Raw genomic sequence first — 19,908 nt, 5'->3', positions numbered from 1 at the left:
CAGCACACGGGCACACCTGGTGCCCTTCATACTACCCTTGTGACAACAGCTCTTCGTTCTTCCTCTCGTACTTATTTACGTAGACCGAATATTAATCTCTGCTCGATTGATTAGCTGTATAATGCAACCATCCTAAAGACTGACATGTTTATTGTGACCTGTGTGCTTGAGCTGGGTCACTGGTGTTAAAGTGTTTGTTTCTCTTAGCAAAATAAATAAGAAACGCGTTCTGAGATGTTTTACCCTGGCAGCAGAGTGGCAGCCTGTTTGTCTGTTGGCAATGCGTATCCTATGGTCCCATAAGGGTCATGTCATTTAAGGGAGGAATTGCTTAGTATGATTTGCTTTGTCTAAACTGACAAAAGCTGTTTGGTCAGTTGAAGAATGAATCCCCCCATCCCGTCCTTTAAAGCCATTTTCTTGAAACAAAAGAAATCTAGTATGCATGAATTTTTAAAAGATGTACTGATTGTGAATTTATGTGCAATATGAATTCGGTTACGAAGTAAAGATTTAAATAATGCACTTAACCACTGCAAAAACCCTGTTCACAGATTTATGTAGAATTGTCTCAGATGAAAATTATTTGTTCTAAAGAAAGAATGGACTGCCTGGGTCTATGCTGACTGTCTGTGGTGTTTGACACTTAGTCTGTGGACTCTGGGACTGCCTCAGGAAGATGAGAAGGCCTTGCTTTAGCTTTTCCAGTTTCATCCCTGCATACTATAGAAATGACATCAATACCACATCTTAGCAGTGACATGCTTACAGATTGGATGAAAGTAAAATACTCTGAAGCAACTTGGACTTGGTGGCTGAGAATGTAACTGCCTGTGAAACAATAAGATAAATGAAGTATTAGGACGGAGGAAAATTCTTAAAAGCAAAAATAATATAGTTTACATTTTATTTCATAGCAAAGGGCACACTACTTTAGCATTAAATAGGAATACTTTTTGGTGGCCATGATTTAATGTTATAATAATTGTTGTGGAATTACTACAGCACTATGGTATCCCAAATCTAAATCTCAAAAGGAAACTTTGGTATTACTTTTTAATATAGACATATCCTGAGAAAGTTATTTTTTCGTAAGGAAGCTGTACAGTGGGAACTAAAACAGACAATATGATTTGTACAGTTTTTGTCATCTTGACATTAGAGTGAAAATTACTGTTTCTTATTTTGACTGAGTTAATCAGCAAATAATAAACTTTGGAGAAATGGCAAATTTACCTTCTGAATATATAGGGATGGCAAAATCTGGGAAAATGCTATGCTAATTATTGACTGCTTTTTGGTTTTAGTCGTTGCTCAGCATAATAGATGGTTTTACAATTCTACTTTTCTTGCACAATTTACTTTTAGCAAAGTTTTTAAAAGCAAATGGCAAATTTATTAGCCTAATTGATAACTATCAAATGAAGTGACTTTTGAATAATCTGATAGCAACTTCCAACTCTAACACATGGAGTTGTGGTTTTACATACATCTGTCTTCCTTCCCATTTCAAAATGGAGGAGGAGGCTAAAATTACTCTTCTCAACAGGTGTCCACAAAGAGGCTCTGGGGTTTTCCAATCAAATCTGTGGAATATGTAATGTGGCTATTCAACAGATGGTTTCATATTTGAAGAATAGCCAATTCTACTAATGATTACAGTGAAACCAAGCTCAATTTTATATCAAATCAAAAAGTAATTTAGGTTCTGGCGATACACTCCATTGTAGAGATTTTCTTGGAAGACAAGTAGACATAGCATACCCATTTATTTTCCCCATTATATATTATTTTGATTTTGTTTATATTCCTGTAACGGTGGAATGAATGGTGCCTTTCATGGTGCTAAAGACTGTGTATCCCCCCCAATCTGAATGCACTTACAGACTCTGCATGTGGCTTGTTCTTTCACCTTAATTACAGCAATATTATAATTTATGGCCTCTTTTGGCCAATCTAGCAACAGTTAAAGTCATCATCTTAACTGAGTGTTTTGTCATCACCTCAGTCTTTCAATCTCTTTATAGAATGTCTGGTTCTTTTTAACACCAAATACAAAGACTTGAAGTTCATCTTCAAAGCTCAGCACTGTTCTGTCCTTGCCTACATCTGCCCTGATTTTCCCCGACTCTTCACGCCCATATCTGGTAGACTATTAACCTTCGGCTCTGGTGTTAGCTGGTCCATCCTGTATGCTACTGGCTTTAGTAAGCTTGAAATTGACCTAATGACACATGAGTTTTCTATAGGGCCTCTCACTGTAGCACCTGATGTGCCGTTAATGTTACGGAAAGACTAAACTTGTCTACTAACAGAGCTACGTCACAGAATCAATCACAGAATCACAGATTGATAGGGATTGGAAGGGACCTCTGGAGATCATCTAGTCCAACACCCCCACCCCCCCCCCCCCCCCCACACACACTAAATCAGGATCACCCAGAGCAGGCTGCACAGGATTGTGTCCAGGTGAGTTTTGAATATCTCCAGAGAAGGAGACTCCACAACCTCTCTGGGCAGCCTGTGCCAGGGCTCTGGCACCCTCAAAGTGAAGAAGTTTCTCCTCATGTTGAGATGGAACTTCCTGTGTTCCAGTTTGTGCCCGTTGCCCCTTGTCCTGTCACTGGGCACCATAGAGAAGAGTCTGGCCCCATCCTCTAGACATCCACCCTGTAGATATTTGTAAGTATTGATCAGATCCCCTCTCAGTCTTCTCCTCTCCAGGCTAAACAGACCCAGCTCTCAGCCTTTCCTCATATGAGAGATGCTCCAGTCCCCTAATCATCCTTGTAGCCCTTGGTGTTGCCCAAGGTAGGACTCCTGAGGATATAGTTGTGCTTCCTGTGGAGCAAGCAGTCTGTGGAGTAAGCATAGCTATGTTAGAAAATCTCTACTTTTACTATTTGCCCTGTTTTGTTCCTCTGGGTGACAATTTTGCCTGTGTAGCTATTTCCATACTAAAAGCTTTTTATTGATACAGGTGTATCAGTAAAATTCCTCCTGATGGAGGATCTTTCTGTTGGCACAGATTCCACACATGCTTAATTTAAGGCTTTTGTAATCTCATCTAACTCAGTTGATGTGCCCCCAGGCATAAATTAAGAATGTGCCTCAGAGCTGCGCTCAGTCAGAGGCCAGGTTTATGCCACTGAATTCTGAGTGAGATTTCCTTTTAGTTTAATAAGATCAGGTCTTAGTGTTCAATAATTGACAGATAAATTTCCATTCCCCTCAAGAGCATTTAACAAAATGGATCATCTATATTCGGGTCCAAATAATTTTTTTCCTAAGAGACATTTTACTTTTTCTCTAATTTCCTGTTTCTTCCCTTCCTTTCTCAAGGTCTGTTGTTGCAGTTTGCCATATTTAATATATTAACTGAATTTGGGGGCAGGGAATTTGTCCTTCTACATGTCTGAAATGCCATTGGAGAAATAGAGCTATAATATTTGTGAAGAAGCCAGATAAAACAACAAGACAAAGGAGAAGGAACTCCATCTATTCATACTTCCTATTTCCCAAAAAATATTTAGTATATGAAACCTAAGATAAGGACTGAAAGCTAGAAAGATAAAATAGTGTATGTGATAAAATAGCGATCTGTGGTATAGAAAAGTTTAAATATTTCTTTAAGAGAAACACAAACACCTATACTTTTCAGTTTCATCATCTTATTCTGGTGCTTTTCACATTTAGCCTTCTCTCTTTTCATTTCTCCCAGTGTTTTCTAGTGAAAGCTGTTTCCTAATATTATACAAAATACCGGGAATTATTTGGGGAATACAGTTTTTCTATAATATTGGAAGATATTGGACAACTGAGCAAACAATTATTTAATAAAGAATTAAGATTTCTTAACCTCTCTTTTTCTCATTTAGTAGCTAGTATTTGTACCAAGTTAGTGATACCAGAAAAATAAAGCCTTTATAACACAGTCCTGCAGTTATTCTTTGAGGTACTGATGTCCAAAGGACAGGAACAATTCTACCTATTTATTTCCCGTTGAGGAGAGACAGCGTGAGTCTCTAATCATGTTGAAGATTCTGTGATGCCTAATGTACTTGTGAAAATTGTGCCTTTCTGGATACTTGATTAGATTTTTCCTTTTATTTTGGGTCCTTTCACCTACTCCTCCAGCTGTACTTTCTATATTACTTTTTATTCTTACCATCATAGCAAAATAAGTACTAATATCAATGCAAACACAAAGTCTTGCTAAATTGGGACAGGTTTGTGGGTTTGTTTTTTTAATTCAAGATGGCTTTGCCCTATCCTTCTCATTCTCCTTTGGCTGGACTATAAATCTTTTCCACAAGGAAGGCATGCAAGTGCTAGCTCTAAAGATGATGTGTAAGATTACATAGGTTGTGGTTGCCTCCGAAGTGGTTTACACACTTTGCAAATACAGAGAAAGCGACAATTCCTGCCTTTAAAAACACATACCCTAAAAGCGCAATTGCATTTTGGTTTGAAATCATTCTTCTATAGATACACAACTGTTAAATGCATGATTTATCCTGGGCTGTTTAGAGAGTAGTGTTCTGAGGCAATGAGGTTGTTTTTTTCTTTTCCCCCAGTTAATAGAAAATTACTATATTATAGAACTGAAAAGAAAATGAAGAATTTCAACATCCAGTTCCTTAATCTCGCAGCTCTGTGAGAGCTGAAACTTAATCAGAAATGTGCATGCGCGCACGTGTGCGTGCCTTTTGTAAGAGAAGAAATGCTTTTTGGCATTACAGAATGCATTGCTGAAGGAGTGGGACAAACACATCCGAAGCACAGGGAAATAGGCTGGAGCTTGTACTTTTTCCCTTAAATGGGCAACCCGTCTAGTCGCTGTTAGCTGACACAAGCAAAGGGGTGTGTGAATCTGAGAGATTGCTGTACATTGTGCGAAGGAGTTTCATTTCAAAGCTGATAAAAAGGCAATTAAAAATCTTAATCACCTATGATGTGGCCAGACTCATTCAGATATAAACCAGTAGGGTTTCAGAACAAGAGCAAAAACCTTGATGAACTTGCAATAAACTTTTTCAGTTAGATTTATATGCTTGAAGAGCTCTTTAATACAGTAAGGGTTGCTGTCTTTGCTTTTCCTTTTTGGGGAAGTAGTGTCAAAGCGCATAATGTTTTGTGATTTATGCTGTTTTCTATCTGAAGTCCACAGTATTTAGAGGCTTGTAGGTTTTGGGGGGAGGAGATATCTAACTAACTAGTGTGTTATGGCTGTGGATAGCAAGAGCTACAGCTTCACTAACAAACTTTAAAAAAAAAAAAAAGAGAAAAAGTGGATTCTATTGTAATAACAGAAAAGGATTTTTTTAGAGATTTGTTTTAAGGCTATTCCTGTTAAAAAAAAAAAGTAATTGAAAATGAAATCTTGTGTGTCCTTGGTACAAGAATTTTCATTGGAGTTTATCAGACTGCTTGCATTTTTGAGAAAATATAAAGCAACCGAACACAACAGAAAGCAGGAGACTGCTAACATCAGTGTAATCGAATTGCTGCCAACTTGCCTTGTTTATCTAAGAGATCTCTGTGAAAATAAGGTCTTTCCCACACATGCATGAGTCATAGGATGTAATGGGGCTAAGCAGACTTGCTTCAGCTTTCTAATGCACACATATCTAAACTAACCTGGTTTAGTGTCTGTTCCTGTAACTAAATGAGATCCAGCTTGACAACAGGAAGGGAGAAGCGGTGGTGAGTTCATGGTGCTATTTCAGTGCAATAACCTGAATGCTAAGGAAACGATGCAATTTCCATTTATTGGGAAGACTGCAGTTACTGTGACAACAAATATACACTAAAGAAAAACACACACAATTTATCTTCAAATTCAGATTTGGGAACGTAGTAGGTAGGATATTCATAAAACCTCACACTATCTAGTTATGTGACTCAAAGGACATTCTTACTTTAAAAATACGTAATTCAGATTGTTGAAAAAATATCTCTCTAAAAGCCATAAGCGAGGACATAAATGAAAGGGTGGCAAAGCACATGTGGTTCACCATGACTAGTGTGGTGTTGGCCTGACTAAAATAAAAAAAAAATATTAGGCATATATTTCTCATGCTAAATCTATTCCATTTCTGTGTCTGTCATTCATACTTATCCCCAAAATCTCACTTGTCCCACCAACTCCAATCACAAAACTTCTTGGATCTAAATTTTAACGTAAAGGTTACAGTAGTTCTTCTGTAGTGTCTTATTTCTCCTCCTTTTATTCTTCTACAAGGACTTCTGTAATAAAAAGAAATATGAATTATATTCCAATAGATAAGAATTTCAGTTCCTCAATCTGATAAAATTCTTTAGAGAAAATTAAACATTCCAATTTTTTACTCTGGGCGAGAGTCAGAAGGAAGCGAACGATGCCATGCTAGATGTCCTCAGGCATGTCAAACATAGTGCAGAACAAGATGTCCCTTCTGCACGGAGGGACACACGTGGCAAGAGAGCTCCTGAGTGCCGGAGGATCCGCGTGTTAGGAGGCAGCTGGCTGTGGGAACCACTGCCCCTTTGAGCAGCAGGAGCCAGAAGCTAGAATCCAAGTCTCAGAAGGTATCACACTGCAAATAGTAAAAGGCAGGGTCACAGTAGCATGTCCTCTGAATGAGAGGTGCCACTTGTGGAGTTACAGAACCAGAATTTAGGTGGAAGGAACTGGCAGAAGTCACCCAGTCTCACTCAAAGTGGGACTGACTCCAGAGTCTGATCAGCTTATCAGGTTGCTTGGAGCTTTGATTACTTTCAGCTATCTTAAGTATTTTAAATTTGTAATTATTATAAAGTCTCACGTCTTATTTGGATCACAAAGTTTTGAACGTGGCTGACCGAGAACTATTTTGCCAGCAATGATAATCAGTGTATCAAAATCTATACGCTGAATAAAAGATGGCTGGAGAGACAGTTGATAGTAACATAAATCACAGGCCTTCGGCACTTTCAAAATTGCAAAAGCAGCAATATCTGTAGGGTGTTTTTGTTTGATTTTGTTATATTTTGATGTGTTAAATGCTAAAATAAGCATAATATGAAGCAAAAATATTGTATGTAATTCTCTACCCTAGTTTAGTCCACCTTTTAGAAGGCACATCCTCCTTCTCCTTCTCCCTGCCACATTCTGTTTGAAAGTCAAACATTTAGAATTAGGATGCCATTAAGTTGCCATCTCTCTGAAAAATAATTCTGAAAAAAAAGATTAAGTATCTTTATCTTTCCAGGTAGTCCAATAAGCTGAAAGGCTGGCATTGAGATGGTCAGTAATAAGCAAATAAGGAAGGAAAACAGGGGTGCTGCTTTTGAGGAAGGAAACCTTGGAGACTGCCTCCACTGCTGAGTTCACTTTTCTTACAGAACACCTTTTTCCAGTTGTATCCTAATCAGGAACAGAACATGATGCACATATGGCAAACAGGATTCCTAGGTGGAGTTCAGGTTAACCTGAGACTAGCTTAGGCACTTTTGGGTTAGAATAGCCCTTGGTTGTGGAAACATCTAAATTTAAATGGTGGTGATTACTGTAGCATGAAATGAGAACAAAGTAGTGGCCTTGTGGCACTCAAAGGGATGTGGCAGTCAGTTTTTCCATAGAGGATTTCTCATACCTATTAAGAATAACTACTGAAGACAGGTATTCTTCTTCTCTTTAGATGCATCAGCAAGTAATGTTCCTAAAACTGGATACTGTAACTAAAATTTTGATGTCATCAGTAGAGATGAGTAGAAGAAGTCCAGGGAATTTTCACAGCTGGCGGAGTGCAGAGGTCTCAGATCCCATTGTACTTGTCTAAAGTAAACTCAGCACTTGCTGCAGAGAGGAACTTGAGGAGCTAATATGACTTGCACACACACACAGAGGTCATACAAATTAGCCTTGCAGCTTTTTTAATAAAAAAAAGCTGCCATATGCTCCAGTAGGGGTTAAGTTAGTGAGAAAGTTACTGAGATTTAGGAATACGGGATCATGCTTTGAAAGACACCAGAATGGGTTAGGGCAGACAAGAAGTGCTTCAGCACGAGGCCAGGAAGCTTAGCGTTTTAAAGCTAGGGGCCTCTAAACCATGGGTTAACCAGCCAACAGCATCTTTAACTACCCTGCCTTGAATCCATATGGGCAATGGTTTCAAAAGTAGCTTATGGGTTGGAGAAAAAAACCAACTAAACTGATTTTCCCGCTTTCCGAGAACATATTCTTAAACCCAAAATTATTTTGGAACAGCTTTTTACTAGAAAGATGAAGGGGGTACAATGTTAATAGCTTTGATACAGAATTTGGTCTGTTTGTAGAAGGAAATACCCAACAGGATTGCTGTGGTACTTGAGGGCCGTTCAAAGCCTTCTCTGTGACAGTGACGCAGCTACCTGGCTCCAGGAAAACAAATTCCCTGCAGCGATACTAGTTTCTAGTCCCTGTTCAGTATCACTACACTCCCCACAACCTGTATCACCACAGGTCTCTGAGAACTAACGAAGTGCTAGAAAGATACATGATGTTAGCTATAGAAAGCGTAATGAATTTCTCCTTAGAGCTCAGATAGCACAAAGGAAATGCAGGAATGCATCAGAAGTAAACTGAATAATCTATGTAGGTTTTCAGTGAACACCCTGAACATAACACAACAGTTTGTAACTGTTTGTGTTAAAGAATAAGTAGAGCGGGAACGATTCTGCAGGCAACTGCTGTCAACTCAAAAAATCCCTCCAAGACAGCAGTGGGTATCTAAAAATGAGGCAAACAAACGTAACTGCACACGAGGAGGGTTAATTTAGATACATCATTTACAGCATGGGTTGTATAAACAAAGACTAAATCACACTGCAGGGAATAGGCTGTAAGAGTGACAAGACATCTGATAGACTGCTTATTAATCAGAAACACTTTGCTAAATTTGTAAATCCAAAATATACATGCTGGTTTTGAATTTTGTTGTTTATCCCTTTCAAAGAATGTTACCTTAAAACGTGAGGTCCTAGGTATCATACCGGAGGGAGAGGAAGGCTGGTTAAATGGCTGGCTTTCACATCACTTGTGTGACTCCTTGTATGACTCTCAGCGAATTATTTACTTCTACACTTTTAATAACACCTGGGATGTTACAAGAATAAATATAGTAGTGACTTTGACACCCTGAGATGTTGCAGTGTTGAACATCATGTCAACAGCTTTGGATAAGGAGACTTAAATAGCCCTCCTTGGAAACCAGATTCTGCTGGGAGAAGTAGGAATAGAAGCTGAATTAGTCTGAACGACAAGAATATGTATTTTTAGAGGAGCTCCTCGGAGGGAAGCATAGCTGTGCCCTGAGTTGCGGGTGGCAAAAAATCAGCCATACTGGTAAAGCACAGCAGAAAAAGGAAAGAGGAGGACAGGGGACGTGACCAGGAAGCTGCAAGAATAAAACCAAACTAGTGTCACTACTAAAATATTTCAGGAAAAACAAAACCATTCCCTCAGGTTTAGTTGTACCAGAAGTAATTCATAGGGCAAAGACGGTGCTGTCAGCTCGCAGGCTTCTTGTTATTTTGGGAGTGCTCAGGACAAGCTGCCTGGTACAAGGAGGAGGCTGCTGGGGAAAAAAAAAACAGCTCAGAGGAAAAAGGACCTTTGAGGGAAGGGGTGGGCAGGTGGTGACTGCCCAAATTAGCTGGTGGTGGGGCAGCCCTGGAGACACTGTGGGGCTGTGGGGAGGCACACAAACCCCACATACTCTCTGGGGGAAGAGAGAGTGCCTGGAAAACAGAAATGTCCTGCGGTGCTGCCTGTCTCCTGCAGGCTCAGCAAGTAGCCGGGGTTCCCAGTCCTGCCCGCTTTGCTAAAGCAATGGCGGCAGCAGCTCAGGTGACTCTCGTGGCAACTGAGATTTTTTATAAGGATTTACCCTAGGGAACAGGTTGCCATTATGTGACTCTCAGCTTTAATTAAAACTAGAGAAAATTAGAAAAAAATAAGTCCTGATGGCTTCAAGAGAGTCAAAGTCTATGAGGTCTAGATGATACGATGCCATGATGTATTGCTTTAAAATCTCCTGAAATACAACTTTGGAAGATTATCTGAAGATTTTGAATGTGTGTGGTTGGCAGTACCAGTAAACAGAAGGGACAGTGAGTCCAAAAGCAGCGCAGAGTCCCACGCTCAGTGGGCACAGAAGAGGCAGGCCAAGGTTTGCAACCACAGCTGCTGAAACACCATCAAATGCAATGCAGGTCTACCACACCATGCCCTGCCGCGGTGTAATGGCAGCAGCAACTGCGAAGGTGGGCCCAAAGCTAGTCCAGATCAAAGTAGGAGGTCTGGAATATATTTCTTAGTTTACTTGAGAGCCTTTCCAGGGGAGGAAAGAATGGGGTAATAAATTACTCTCCCTTAGACTTCATGAAAGGGAGGTCACGTCTTTATTGTGAGAGTTTCCACTGATGAAGCTGAAGTGAAATGTGGAAGTCCAAGTAGCCACCCACGTACCTGGGGGTACCAGCACCGACTGTGAAAACTGCGCTGCTGGGAGGGGCGGTGAAAGCTGTATCCCTCCCTTGGGGCACGATGCAGGGAGGGGTTGTGGGAAGATAAGGAAAACGCACCTACCAAAAAAAAGGGTAGGGGAGAGTGAAAAATGAAAGACTCCTGAGGTGGTTATGTTAAGCTGCAAGAAAGGAGAGTGTATAGGAAAAGAAACCGGTGGCACCCTTTTATGTGATACTAACTAGCTTTAGGAAACCAGTTAATTTCACTTGAAAAATTGGGGCCCACAGTAACAACTTTTTGAAGGCTCAAAAAATTGCTAGGGAGTTGCATACGTACCATAGTGCTGTACTGAAACGTAGCAACATTTCCACAAACAATTTAGCGTTGTGGTGAGTGGAGCTTGTCCCCATGTGTACAATGGTAGTGCCCATGCTCTTACCAAAAAGTCATACCATTCTTCAGCAGACCGTGAGTTTGAAAGGTTTGTTTAAAGTCTCACAGTAAATTGTAACATATCAGGGTTTCTTTTTTAATTTAGGGGTTTTGTTTGGTGTGGTGTTTGGTTTTTGGTTGGTTTGGGTTTCTTTCTTTTTATAGTGAAAGAACAAAGCTAAACCCTCAGGGTTTTGGACCTACTGTCTCAAGGCTGAACCTAATATCTAATCTCTAAGCTCCCCTGGACAGCCTACTTCATTCTTGTTTTCCTGGTGTAAAAACAAGGGACTCTGGGAAACAGACAGCTAGTAACTTCTTCTCAGGGTGGTCATTTGGTTGCTTCTTGAATCAGGCAGTTTGAGATGCTTGAAAACAACTCAGCGTATCTCCCCCAGAGAATACATATACATCACATCTCTGATGTGTCTGAGCTCCCTTGGCTTCTGTCCAGGAACATCCAGATTTCCTGACTCATGGCAATGTACCCTGTCTGGTTGTACTTCATTAGCAGCAGCTCAAAAATCAGAACAGTATTCTGCTGTTGCATAAGTTTTTCCAAGCGGTAAACAATAACACCCTGCCACAAGCTTTATTACATTTATCTTGGAATTCAAGATCCAGACGAGACTGCTGCTTATTATTTTCTTTAATGCTAACCCAAAAAGACTGTAAGATGTTATTCTTTAATAAATATTTTCAGGATAGCTTAGAACCTTATTAATTAAATGTTCTGAAACAGACAAATAAATGCTACAGAAGCTATAATAAGCCAATAATTTTTCTTCCAGCTGAGAAACTTGGTTATGATTTTTTATTGTCATATCAATTTTATTGTTATATCAGCACTTATACAGTAAAATGGTGAGGGTAAATTTAAAGCTACAGAAGCTGAAAATAATTAGTAGGGAAAATTACATTTTATAGGTGTAGTAACATCCCTTTCAGTAAGTCCTATTTTAAATAGTTCTTCTTTACTTGCATCTCAAGCATTGGTTTAAAGCATTTTAAAATCAGTAGCATTATCAACTGGCTCAAAGCAAGTTTGAAAATAAACAGTCCATGACTATTACTGGGGTTCATTAAAAGAAAACTTCGTCTGACTCTAAAATCTATTTTGGAGCTTCGACCGCTCCACTCCCCTGCTTGTGGCATGATGCAGCTGCTCTTTCTTTAATATTTTTGCTGACAGCTACAGCTGACAGATAACGTTTCAGTTCACCCCAACATCAACCCTATCTCAAGGCTCCCTTACTTAGACCGACAACGCTGCCTTCCTCGAGGCTTTACCTGCACCACAGTGCAACTCCGTAACTATGCAATTATTCACCCTGCTCACTTGTAATAGAGCAGCAGAAATAGGGCTGCAGTCAGGTCACGTGTTGGGGGGGCACATCAGCCATCCCACAGCTGCTGATGGCACAGCAACAACTCCTCTCCTTTCCCTTCATCTCAACTCCCATGCTCCAAGAAAATAGGCACCTGAATCTGGGAATAAAAATAATAGTGCATATATAGGTATGAAATCTGTCGACAGATATTTTGCATTTTACATTAGTCATCACCCTATATATTTGTTTTAGTCATGGTCAATATAAACAATATTTTATCCATCTTAATGTATAATCCCCTAGCAAACAGGCTTTGATTTCTTGGTTCATAACAGTTTTCACTGTGATTCACCCACAAAAGGAACTTTTCACAAATGCAGCAGTGTTTTCCTCCCAGACAGAAAGCCAGAACATTTACAGTGCTCCCCGTTCTGCGCCTGAACCTCTGAAGCTGTAAGAGGTGAAGAAGGTGGAGGGTAGGTTTCAGAGGCAGCCAGCATGTGAGCGAGAGACCCAAAGAGAAAAGTGGGAAGGAGGCATTGCTCAGTCCTTCACAGGAATTCCCAGGAAAATTAATTATGATTAATACTGTGCATATATCTCTAATTTTTTGTTTGATGGCTGAATCTAAAAAAATAAAAATAAATAAATGCTTTGCTATGTTTTTTTCAGGATTTGCAGTGAGGCACATTAGGTTTTGTTAGGATTAAATATTTTACCAGATTGCAAAATACTGTTTTTATTATGGGGCTCTTTTAGCAAAATTTAAAGATGACGACAAGTGGGAGTTTGGAATGATGAAAAAAACCCAAAACAACCCAGAAAAGAAAAGGTTAGAATATTGTATTGGTACAATATAGGGATTGCTACAATATAGGTCTTCCACCTCCCAGGAAAATACTTTAAATACAAGGTATTCTGAGATGTCTGCTTCACTCTTTGCAGAAGAAGTCTGCTTCATATGAAATACTTAAATATTCACCGGAGCAAGAGCTGTCACTTGGGAAGACCCAAAGCTACGTGCAAAGTCACAGAGTTACTCTCTGTGACCCAAAATTCACTCATTCTTACTCAAATACACATTTTGAATTATGCAGACAATTTGAACAACAGTTTATTTCTGTATAGTAAGAACTTAACATGCTAGTGGACTTTGACAGGGAATTGGGATGTGTGGAAAAGGAGGGCAGAGAAACCATTTTCTCATCATCTTTCTGCTTCACTCTGATAGTACCTCTGACTTCTTGAGATGTTAGTGTGGGGGAAAACAGACTGGAAATAGCAAAAGGAACTGTTTCTGCAGTTCGTACATTCCATTTTCATTTTTTATTTCTCTGAAACTTTATACTGAATTCGACCCAAATCTTCTTCAGAGTACTCAAACCCATGCTTTTAGGCAGGATGAATTGTTTACTAGAAGAAGTTGCCCAGCATAATTTCAGCTGCAGGCTCTAATCAGACTGTTCTGCTTCCCATCCCCCTGCGGTGGGAATCCCCCAGGGGCAAAGCCCTGGCAGCAGGACGGATGTGTAGCTGTAACACCAGAAGCCAAGCAAGAAAGGCACATCCTTGAGCCTTTAGAGAGAGTGGGCAGGTGTCCCAGCCCTTCTCTAGGCTGCGGGGAACCGATTCAGTGTTGGAGAATATTGGTATTAACCTCATATTCCCATTTGTCTCCATAGAGAGAACCTAAGCAAGCACAAAGCCATCACTGAAAAAAATATCTACTAGTACAAATAAATAATATGGTGTCAGTATACTACAAAGGAAGCAACGAACCTAGGTTTTCTGTGAGTCCAGTGATGATACTAGATTATATAGCCTTTGACAGTTCAAGAAATACCTAGTGTAGGTACTGCTGTATTTTAATTGTGTTTTATTTTGTCTTCTTTGGTACCACTCTCCTTCCACAGGCTTCTCAAGGATGGCAAAAACTTTGCAATTCTGTCATGCAGTTCACTGGAATCATCTGGATTCTAACGCTGAGGAGTAGCATTTATCTGTGTAACCCCTAAAATCAAAACAGTTTCTTTATGGAAACGAGCCTGCCTTAAACAGCTTGCATTAAAACTCCATTGTAGTTAATAGGTCAAAATTCCCAAGGACATTGCAGAGAAGTCTGGCAGAGCATCAGATAGGTTCATCTTAAAAATGCTGTCATGGAGCGTTACAGGCAGGAAAATGTAAATTGCAGACGTTATGTTATTTTTATATATATTTTAGAGTGCTGCCAAAATAGGTAATATGCAGATCAAATCAAGGAAAAATCTTAGCAAGTCTGGCTGAAACCATTATGAGGAATATTTAGAAATTTCTTAGGGCATCTTTGAGAATGCGCTGTGTATGTCAGCTCACCAATCATGACCATCTCTGTTTTTCATGTACTCTCTAAGAAACCATGAAATGCCCTGAGAATAAGACAGCAAAAGTCAGAAGACACTACTTCTGATGTTTCAGTTACAAACAAAAATATATTAAGTTATTTAATAAAACCTCTGATTTTATTTATCACATTTTTAGACATGCTTCTTTTTGAACACAGAAAGGAGGGAATGGGTTGGTTGATAAGCAGTCTTATCAACATAAGTACATTCTGAGTCTCATCTGTTTAATTCTAGAAACAGAACTAGTTGATCTGTCAACTTCTTCAGTAGCTTTCTCTTAAATTTTCCTTGTGAGTCCTTCCTTAAAGTCATGAGAAAACTGGGAAAAATCAAGATGTTCCATCCAGGAGTTTTTGTGAGGCTGACACAGATTTCTCTGATCTAGAAAATAATCTGAAACTCTCTTAATAGGGGCATTTGAAGGATTTCTATTAGTTTCAAGTGTTGTCATCATGTCAGCAAAATGTAGCTAATCAACTGGGAATGAGCAATAGATGAAAATGGGAAGTATAAATGTGAGCAGATATTAAATGCTATATTAAAAGTTAGGTATGCCAATTGACTTACAAATGTGATGTTAAGCTGGGGCGTAGAAGAGAAGACATACTACAGAGCAAGCTGATAACAGGACCCCTATCTAAGTTTGCCTGACATTTTTCATTAAAATATCTAGTCTTGTATGAAACCCAGTTGTTCACAGCTTTGCCAAACTTCAGTTGTTCGGGTTGGATGTCTGGCTGAGTCTGAATTGTTTTTGGAAGTTTCAACTAGAATGCTCTGAGCATTTCCAAGAATGAGATGAGAGAAAATTGTTGTTTGCCCATGTGAAAACAATCCCATAACCATTTTGCTGAAGAGCTTTAATGTCTCCTTGTTCCAGAGTGATCTACTTCATCTACTGAAATTCAGCCAGGGAACTGCTCTGTGGCAGCGAATTGACTTTTGCCATCTCTGTGAAAATTATGCCAGGCTAAGAGGCACTGAAAAAAGTATTTCACCAAGGGTACCTGGTAGAGTTTTGTAGCTAACATCTCAGAATAGCCCACGTATGCTGATGTTGTCCCAGTTCCTCACATCTCACCTGTTGGAGCTGGCGTATGCAAGTGCCATTTCCAGAGAGCATCTCCGTCTCAGGGTTAAGCAATACTCTTCCCACAGTTACTTCTTCATCTGATGCTACAGCACTATAGCACAAAAAAAACCCGAGGTGAAGGCTCTTGTTTTTTCTGTTTCAATAATACTTCCTCAGCAGAGACTGTGCCACGGTGGAAAAAGCTGTGTGGACAGCATGATTGCTCTTGCTGCTAGGGAGGGACATTGGGAAGGAATAGCGCTGGGACAAGCCCTTGGATGAAACCTTTGTACCTGTCAGTCAGGATGTCTTTGCCAGTGATAGGTATTGTCCACCACCTTTGCCGTGGGATGGAAACACTGTCTTCGGGAAGGCAGAGGATAACCAACAATCACACTCACACTTTGCCAGTGTAAATATGCTTTTATTAGGAATTTATCTGGATCTTCAGCTGACTCATATGGAGTTCTGATTGAACTCTCTCAGTTCACATGGTCTGAGATTTATGTCATTGCTCTGCTTGGCATTCACCATTCACCGTTGCCTGCCAGGCGAGCCCGACTTCTCTCTGGGTCCCAGTGTCCACCTTTGATGACCTTCCAGCTGTGAGCTGTGGAAGTGATCATCTCCGGTCCCTCCCTCACAGCTGCCACAGTGCAGAGCCCATCCTCACCCATCTGTGCAGCACCACACTTCCCTGCAAAGCTGTCGTCTTAGTTCTTACCTTTGGGTTTGGGCACAGGGCACACTCCTGAGGCAATTTGCTCAACCTGCTTTACTTTTGTAGAAACAGCTATGGCAGCTGCTATTCCCATATTTTTACCATGCTCGTTGTTCCTCTTTCTGCTGCACTCCCCCTCAGGAATTCATTCCATCTGACTGTGCCATCTGTCTGAGTGCTTCTCATTTCCTTGCTCTCCTCTCAAAAGTCAAGGCTTTGCAGTTCTGCTGTGGTTTTGTAGAGCAACAGTGAGCGTTTCCATTTCTCACAGTTTTATCCTTGTTTGAAAGTGATGTGGTAATGGCCATACAGAAACTGTTAAGAATTTACGGGTGATACTTTGGCTATGTCTGCTTTCAGGAAATTAGGCAACGCCAATGCTGGTTCTCTGACCCTCGGTTTAGTCGTCAGTGGCTGGTCATACCTACATTACTAAACCTCCTTAGCCTTCAAAACAGGTTGGCTACGTCCAGGCTGCTGACCCCTGGCTAGGCTGGTCCCCAGCCAGGGCTAATTCTTGGACCATTCCAAGAAGACCACCGGCTACTCTGTGCTAAAATTTTGAGCAAGCCCTGGCACTGTTTAATCTACTAGTTCAGACATAATCCTCATGTCATACACATCTGAACACATCAAATGGCGGGGATTATCTGAACAATCACATAAAACTCTTTTTGCATTATGAAGATACAGTTTATTATTATTGAATCAGACTTCTCTAAGATTATGGATAGAGTGACTGCTTTCCAAGAATATTTTGAACTTTGAATGCTGGAAAATTTTAGCAAAGGAGAAAACATTTGCGACACATGTTTAAACTGATTTTTTTGAGTTGGTTCCTTAGGCATTATTTTACTATCATCTCCTCTGCATGCACCGTTGTTTGCTTTCAACTGCTCTGCTTCAAATGTTAGTTTCCTTGTTCTCCTCTCATTAGATGAGTGAAAAAATAAAAACCCATACAATTTTAATAAAGCTTGGGGACCAATGTTTCCACCTGAACTATTGTAATTAATGAGCATAGCAGATGATATGGTCAGATGAGTCAAAGCTAATAACACTTCATTGGGTCGTCTTAGTTCCTCATGAACGAACAGTTTTTAGAGCTACAGGCACAATTGTGCACAGGATTTCACAGGACTATCTCCTTTTCAAAAGAAAACATGTGAGCAAGGAAAAAATGCCAGCAAAAAAGTTTATTTTAACCATATGTGGTTTTGGAGATCTGTCTTTTATTGAACAGCAGTTCAATGAATAACATAAAAAACCCATACAGGCAATTCTAAGCTCTGTCAGAGAAGAGAATAATAATTGCTTGGTGCATCAGTGGCTAAACTGTAAAAAGACGACAAACTAACCGGACACTCAAACAACCACTGTGGACCCTTGGCTTCAGCAGAATGGAGCACACAACGGTTATGTAGTGGGAACATCAGGCCACACAGGGCTTTCTGCACCGCTCCATGCAGAAGTAGAGCGTCGGTGTTTGCAGCAACTCATGGGGATTTGATGCCGGCTGAATCCCTCAGCCCTCCTCTCCTGTGAGAGGAGAGTGGCGGTGCCTTAGAGCCCCTGGAGTTGTTCCTCCTGTTAGTGAAGCGGAACCTCAGAGGCAACTCCGTCCTGAAGTGATAGCATGAAGTAAAAAAGACCACCCCTCTTCTTTCATAAGTTTCCAATGCCCCATGTACAATGCATGTTTTGTTAAAATTAGAAATGAATGTATCACAATTTTAAAGCAAACCAAAAGGACTTTTATCTGCCAACATCCCTGTTCAAATCCTTCTCCAAGAGCAGATGAAATCATCTGACATAAAGCAGAGCAGAGGCTGCATTCTTTACAGGGCTTTGAGTGATGCATATTTTACCAACTCATCCATGAGAAAGGGATTCTTGAACAAAATGGCTAAGTGAAAGAAGAGATCATTTTAAAAATATGTTTACGTGGAATTCTAGTTGTGACATGCACTGTGAACATTGCTAATGTTTTCAAATATCAGACAATTAAGAAGCAATTCAATATACTTTTAAATTGTAGCTCTGATAATGTAATGTATGTTTCCAGTACGTTTATCTTAAATAGTCTTTCTGGCTATAACAAAAATTTGGATACAGATTGTTTAAAAACTTGCAACTCCAGCACTAATGCAGCTGAAAATTTTCTGAGGAACAACTGTTACATCAATAAACATAAATCTCTAAATATATGTAAGATTAAGATCCTTGCTGTTCAAGATATTCACCTTTAATTTTAGGTGCTTGAGGCATCACTGAAAGCTTAAAAATATTACTGAAAAGAGTGCTGTGACATTCGAGCCATGGCATGCAGCTCATTCCCATGCCCAGTCACAAACAGCATGCTCTGCCCTTCTTTCCGTCCACGGGAAGAGCTGATTTTGGATTTAATTTAAGGGCGAGGCAAGTGCTTTTGAGATAACATTTTGCAGCTCCCTGCTGCTCTGTTCTTATTTGCAGGCCCATTGAATACTGTTTAGCAAGAACAGCTTTCTCATTTGAACTGCTCAGTAATGACAACAAATTTTTGTGGTTTAAGACTAACCTAAGCCAGTTCCAGAGCACCTGCCGGGAGATATTATGATTTTTGTGTACTTCAGCTGAGGATATGGTTAGGTTGTGTTGTTGTAGGGTATGAATTACAGTTTTTCTTCTAAAAATAGAGGTCTTTTGCATTTGGACAATAAAGGCAACATAACATTTACATTCAAAACAATTCCATAAAATCATCCTTGGTGAGATAACGATATGTTTCTCATGTCAGAACTACAGTGGGATAAAGAAGCCTGCTTTCAAGGGCCTCGGCCAAGCCATAGTAATTTAAAATAGCTGAGCATCAAATCCTTCAGTTTTAGCTCCATGTCCTGTCATAAGCAATCAGATGAAAAGAGAGAAGTTTACTAAATTAGTAGTAAGCCACCAACTAGTTTTCCCAAGGTGAGGTTAAAGCCTTGCACTCTCTCTGTGTGCACACCCTGCAATTCAGTCAACTGCAGGGAACTCCGCAGCGTAATTTGTGGCAGCTGGGGATGACATTTGTGCTCTGCTCTGGGCAAGCAAACAAACCAACCAACACACAAACCAGCGGCCGAAAGCAGCTATCAGGGGAGAGCAAGTGCAGGGCAAGGATTTGAAACTTCCCCTGAGCACGCTCCCTGCCTCCAGCTATTTTCTATTTAAGAGACTGCCTGAACCTGATGTGGTTGATCTGGTTAGCAACCATAAGTGAGTATTTCTTCCAAGTATTTTTTACTGTATCCCTCCAAGCCACGCTAACTTCTGCACCCACGGACAAGGCGTTCTGCAGATCTGCTGTTCAGATGCAAGAGGGGTGAAGGCAAACGCTCTCTGGCTGCTGAGTTGCACAGAAATGATCTAATAACTATGGGAGATTCTTGACATCAGGCTTGCCTCTCACAGCAAATTAATAAAAAACCTGCACATTGAATTATTGCCCAGGGGTGTAGGTCTAGAATTAGTAC

At 40.1% G+C, this 19,908-nt stretch overlaps 1 protein-coding gene across 4 annotated transcripts in view; it reads left to right on the top strand.

The window, feature by feature from the left end:
• The window catches only part of FILIP1 (filamin A interacting protein 1), a 109,809-nt gene that overhangs the window by 995 nt on the left and 88,906 nt on the right, over positions 1–19,908 (top strand). The gene's annotated exons all lie outside the window — the stretch shown is intronic.

The sequence above is a fragment of the Balearica regulorum genome, chromosome 3 (genome assembly GCF_011004875.1).
Source record: "Balearica regulorum gibbericeps isolate bBalReg1 chromosome 3, bBalReg1.pri, whole genome shotgun sequence".
NCBI classification, from domain to species: domain Eukaryota; kingdom Metazoa; phylum Chordata; class Aves; order Gruiformes; family Gruidae; genus Balearica; species Balearica regulorum.
The sequence above is the reverse complement of the archived record's forward strand: the minus strand, read 5'-3'. Positions and strand labels throughout refer to the sequence as shown.